Source organism: Rattus norvegicus, chromosome 3, assembly GCF_036323735.1.
Source record: "Rattus norvegicus strain BN/NHsdMcwi chromosome 3, GRCr8, whole genome shotgun sequence".
Taxonomy (NCBI): domain Eukaryota; kingdom Metazoa; phylum Chordata; class Mammalia; order Rodentia; family Muridae; genus Rattus; species Rattus norvegicus.
The window spans coordinates 6055398-6062231 of NC_086021.1; positions in this window are offsets into that span (position 1 = coordinate 6055398).

The window sequence follows — 6834 nt, forward strand, 5'->3', positions numbered from 1 at the left end:
TTTGAACTGAATGGTCCTTACTGCATGTAAGTAGACTCAGAACCATGAGTCCGAGGAGAATATAATTATTGTCTTTCTGTTTTGGTTACTCACGCCTAAAAAAAACGTGTCATGGTATTTTTTTTAATGTCTTCCATATTTTCAGCACACTTGAATGGAATTTTATTTTTGTTTCATTATACTCATAAAGAGTCAAGATTCTAATTTTATGTTATTTTATTTTCTTGTTGAATAGCAACCTGAATCTAATTATCTGACACTAGCTGACTTTTATATTTGCATTCTGTCACGTGTAAATCCACTTCAATTCCTGTATAATGTGTGCATGCATGTGTGTGTGTGTGTGTGTGTGTGTGTGTGTGTGTGTTTATCTGAAACTATGATATTGATGTTGAGAATCACCTGGCTGAAATTCTTTTCCTACACCCTATAGAAATCAAACAGTGGAGTAAAGACGACTCCTGTTCCAAAATCATAGGCCCTGGTTGCCCAGAACTGAAGTATGGACTGACGAAATGGTACACAAAGCAGAGGTTAGCAATTCACTGTCCTGAGAGCTACTTAGCAGTTCCAGTCCAATGCAATGAATTTACATGTACTGATGAATATGGAATTGTAGCATAACGAGCTGAGATCATTTACAAACAATTTCTGGTAGATTTCCAAATAGCTAAGAATGGATACAGAGAATTTTCAGGGCCCTGAGACATTAGCATGTGGTTTAAACTCTGTCCAGATGAAAATGTTTAAGTACTGGACTGATCTACTAAAGTAATTTAGTAGCAAGCAAACTTTACAATTGATTGCAATTAAACATGGTGGGGAATAAAGGGAATACACTAAATCAAAGTTATGTTTCTTAAAGTTTGTTTCAAGACACCAAGAAAGAGCATATTGGTTTTGTTTTCTTTCTTTCACAGACTTTGCACCTTTTTGAAAGAGCACTTTCGATCCTTAATTACCTATTTATTATCAGAACTTTCTTCTGACCCAGAGTCCTTCTCAGTGCTGCCTTGACTTCTTGGTTCCTTAAGCTATAGATGATGGGGTTCAGCATGGATGTCACTGCGGTATGGAAGATGACCAAGAGTTTATCAACGCCTTGTGGGTGGTTAGATTTGGGCCTCAAGTAGTTTTGTCCCAACCCTACAAGGCAACCTATTCCCCATGAAACAATTGCCAAATGGGCACATACCTCACGACTCATTTGGGTTGCATAGTGAAGCAGGGCCATACTGTGGCCAAAGGCCATGACTGCCAATAGGAAACACTCAGTTATACCAAAAAGTGTGAAGAACAACATCTGTGGGGCACATCCCTCCTGAGAGACTCCTCAGATCTCACCTACATGGCTCTCCATATCTTGGGTATGACAGAGCCAGTGTGACCAAGTTCCAGGATACATAAGTTCCCCAGAAAGAAGTGCATGGGGGTGTGTAGAGATGGACGGGTGCAGATAGCAAAGGCTATGAGAGCAGAATGAGGGTGAACAGAGGGAGCATTCTCCAGGGACCTCACAGTTCTTGGCAATTGCAAAGCATTTGACAGACAAGCCCTTTTCCTGCCACAAAGAGCAATTGACACAATTGAAACTCATCTCCAGAAACACAGAGCAGTAAGCAATTAGTAGGATTCTTGCAAATGAGAGATATTAATTTTTTTAGTATTTTAGAGGCTCAGTTACATCAGAGTCAAAGTCTTTGTCTGCAGTCACAAAAATCAAAGCTTAGAAAAGATTTTTTTCTCACATAATTTCATAGCTAATACTTTCTCTCTTAACACCGGGGGATTTTTCACAGTGTGCTAAGCATTGAGCCAAGTGTCCAAATACTTACAATAGAAGGTGGAAACCTGTAGTCCTGGCACTAATGAAGCTCAGGCAGAAGGTTTACCTTGGGTTTAAGTTCAGTTTCACATGCTGTATAAGCAATCATTCAAACGAAGGAAAAGAAAACCTTGAGTGTATCTCAATTTTTTACCCATTCTTATCATAAACTAGTTATCAATGTTATACAGAAAAACTGATCAATCCACTCATCTCTATGCTTTCCTGATGACACAGGTATAGTCTCTCCAACCACCCTGTGTGTGTGTTGGGCCCCGATTAGCCTCTGATTGCTATTACGAATATTCAAACCCACACAATAAACGTATCATTTCCTCAAGACTCATCATTTTTGAAGATAAAGTAAAATCAAATAGTCATTTGATAAATAAATGATTACTGGTTTTGATACATAGACTTAAAGGCAAGGCACATCTCCATGTCCGCACAGTAACGAGGTCGTCAGAGAAGATTTTTAAGATGTGTACTGTGAGCCATGAAAGCGAAGAAGGATCAACCAAACAACACCAGACCCCTTCATGCCACAACCTTCAATATGACAGCTGGCATTTGTAACTTAATAATTACTGTCTCTTTATAGAATATGTTTTCTTAGCAGACATATCACTGCATAGGCATTAAATGTCTGTTTTCTTAATATTGTTCATGATATTCTATCAATCAGACTACTGATTTAAATAAAGAAAACAAGAATAAAAGATGTATTGTCTGGATATGTAGTCCAGGCTAACTTGAAATTCCTAATTTCTCTCCCTCAGTCTCTTGAATGTGAGTATTCTAAGAGCAAGACATGGTGCCTGGCTTGATAGAAATTCCTTCCTATTCTTTCATCTCAACATCTTAGAATTTCACCAACCTACCTGTATTTCTGTACACACAGTATCTACACAGTTCATTCCTCTTTGCTCACGTTTGCATATGGCACCTGCTGTGTGCTTGCTTGGTTACTTACATGGAAAACTGTTCAGTTCCAGCACAGCCTTGTCTGTTTTCAAATATCATCCTTCACTTCTGTCTATAGTTACACTCTGTTTTTCACACTGTAACTGCTAAAGTAGCTGTTAGCTCTGTGGTGGTGACTCCTTCTCATCTTGTTCACATTGTAGCCTTATATGGAGACTGAGTATGGACTGCAAAGTTCTTATCATTATGTTCACCATCCTCACCAATCCATGAGCTCTCGTGTAATGAGAAGCTCCAGGGTTTAGCTTACTTTGGATCCTTGGGGATTCTGCCAGTCCCTTCCCATTATATCTTCTGAAGTTCAGTCTCATGTCCCTCAAATATTGGAATGAGGCAAACTCATTTTTCTCCCAGTCTGATAACCTTTCCCTTCAAATGAGATGTCGTCTCCTGCTTTGTGGGGTGTATATGTCTTTGCTGAAGTTTGGGTTTTCTTGCCAAAAGATACACCACTTTTTCCTGACAAGAGTAGAGAAGGAGATATCACCAGCCTGTTAGGCTCTCTCTCTATTCACCTGATATAATGAAATGTCAGATGTATATGAGTAGATCAGCACATGGTTGATCCACAAATCAAATGTGGGTTTCAGTGTTTCCAAATTATAAATAAATAAACATGTTACCTATGTTCATAAATACCATATAAGACACACACCCACATGCACACACACACACACACACACGCACGCACACACACTTGTATGCCACATACACATGTGTGCCTATATATTCATGCAGAGACAGAGACACAGAGAAACACAATAGAAAAAGAGCACGTAGAGATTGTACATGAATTAAAATGTTACTATAAGCAACAATCAAGGATAAAAGTATTTGTTTACATCCTGCTTTATCATTTGGTCACTTATAAACATGGCTAAGAAAAAAATGTATTCCCCATGAGTTTTCTTCTGTGTGAATAGGTTAAATTACCAAATCACTTAAGTTGATTGTGTGTGGAATGCTTGTCAGCTCCATGGGTCATGAGCATGTGTGCATGTCTACCCACAAACATTTTAGATTTACCTTTGTGTACACTCTCTTTTGGGGAATTTCGCACAATAATACATAATTTTAGTTTCTATTCACTAGTTGATCACTAGATTAATTTTCTATTGGGGTTAATGAAAAACACAGCTCCACAAAACAACAACAACAACAACAAAAAAGAAAAACAATACATAGATTTCACACCGGGTCAGGGGACATAGTCAGGTATAATAGCTTATGAGATCTATCAGATTAGATCTGACTCATTCATGCAAAAGTTATAAAAATCTAAGTGTAGAGAACATAGGGTAGACTTAAAGCTCTGACAATTATGAAGCAGGAGTCCTGTTGTACATGCTTGACAATTCAGTAGACTCTGCTCTTGTAGAAAAAAATGCTGGAACGCCTGGGATTCTATTGTGATTTGCTTTGCTTTTCACACTTATTTTGATGTACTGTAAATATTTCTCCATATTAAATTAAAACAAAAAAAAACAAAAACAAATAAACAACCTTCCCACAGCCTACACAGAAAATGACTATTTTTATTTTGAAATATTTTCAAAGCAACTTCCTTTTCATTAGTAGTTTCTGTATTTGTATAGGTATCTCTCTAGTTAGAGACTGAGGTCTTGCCTCTCCTAGTTAAATTTTCAGAATATCAGTTCAATAACCAGAATGTTATATTTTCATTAGAATTTGTGCAATAAAAATGGTTCATGAGAAATCCTGACGTTTCGTAAAAGAAACCTTACTAAAGCTAAAAGCACATATTGCACATGACATGATAATAGTAGGAGATTTCAACACCCCACCCTCATCACTGGAGAGATCGTGGAAAAAGAAATTAAACAGAGATGTAGAGAAAGCAATAGAAGTTATGAACCAAAAGGATTTCGCAGATATTTATAGAACATTCCATTCTAAAAAATAAGGATATACATTCTTCTCATGATCTCGGGAACCTTCTTCAAAATTGATCACATAATTGATCCCTCAACAGACCTTAACAGATACAGGAAGATAGAAATAATCCCATGCATTCTCTCAGATCACCACACACTAAGACTGGTCTTCAACAATAACAATAATGACAGAAAGTCCTCATTTACATGGAAGTTGAAAAATGCTTTACTCCATGACAACTTGGTGAAGGAAGAAATAAAGAAATTAAAGACTTCTTAGAACTTAATGAAAATGAAGACACAACATTCCCAAACATATGTGACACAAGGAAGCAGAGCTAAGAGGAAAACTTAAAGATCTGAGTGCTTGGGAAAAGAAACAGGAGAGAGCATATGTCAGGAGCTTGATAGCACACGTAAAAGCTCTAGAACAAAAAGAACTAAGTAAACACTAGGGGGGTAGAACACAGGAAATTATCAAACTCAGAGCTGAAATCAACGAAGTAGAAATGAAAAGGACGATACAAAGAATCACCAAAACCAGGAGCTGTTTCTTCGAGAAAAACAATAAGATAGATAAACCCTTAGCCAAACTAACCAGAGGTCAAATAGACTGTATCCAAGTTACAAAAATCAGAAATGAAAAGGGAGACATAACAACAGAATCTGAGGAAATTAAAAAAAATCATCAGCTTGTACTATAAAAGCCTATATTCAACAAAACTGCAAAATCTGGAGGAAATGGACAATTTCGTAGACAGATAACAGGTAGCAAAGTTAAATCAAGAACAAATAAACTATCTAAACAACCCCATAACTACTAAGGAAATAGAAGCAGATATTAAAAGTCTCCCAACCAAACCGAGTCCAGGTCGAGATCGGTTCAGTGCAGAATTCTATCAGACCTTCTTAGAAGACCTCACACTAATATTGTCAAAACTCTTCCACAAAATTGGACAGACAGAGCACTAGAGCATTCCTTATATGAATCCACAATTACTCTTATACCTAAACCACACAAAGACTCAGCACAGAAAGAGAACTTCAGACCAATTTCCCTTATGAATATTGCTGAAAAAATACTCAATAAAATTCTTGCAAAAGGAATCTAAGAACACATCAAAAAATCATCCACAATGATCAGGTAGACTTGAACCCAGGGATGGAAGGACGGTTTAATATAGGAAAATTCATAAATGAAATCCATCATGTAAACAAACTCAAAGATAAGGAGCACAAGGTCATTTCATTAGATGGTGAGAAAGCATTTGACAAAATTCAACAACCCGTGTGGATAAAAGTCCTGGAAAAATAACGAATTGAAGGCTCATATCAAAACATAGTGTAAGAAATATGCAGCAAACCAGTAGCTAACATCAAACTAAATGCAAAGAAACTTGAACAATCCCACTAAAATCAGGGACTAGACAAGGCTGCCCAACTCTCTCCCTATTTATTCAAAACAGGACTCTATGTCACAGCCAGAGAAACCAGACAGTAAAAGGGGATCAAAGGGATACAAATTAGAAGGGAAGATATCAAAATATCACTATTGGCACATGATATGATAGTATATAAGTGACCCCAAGAGTTCCACCAGAGAACTTCTTAACCTGATAAACAACTTCAGCAAAGTGTCAGGGTATAAAATTAACTCAAACATACCAGGAGCCTTCCTCTCCTCAATGGATAAACAGGCTGAGAAAGAAAATAATGAAACCATACACTTCACAATAGTCCCAAAAAATATAAAATATCTTAGTGTGAGATTAACTAAGCAGGTGAATTATCTGTATGACAAGAAGATCAAGTATCTGATGAAAGAAATTGAGGAAGATCTCATAAGATAGAAAGAGCTTCCATGCTCATGGATTGACAGGATTAATATACTAAAGATGAACATTTTGCCAAAAGCAATCTACACATTCAATGCAATATCCATCAAAATTCCTACTCACTATTTAATAGAGATAGAAAGAGCAATTTGCAAATTCATTTGGAATAAGAAAAAGCCAGGATAGCTAAAACTATCCTCAACAATAAAAGAACTTCTGGGGGAATCGTCACCCCTGAACTCAAGCAGTATTAAAGAGCAACAGTGATAAAAACTGAATGATATTTGTAGAGAGA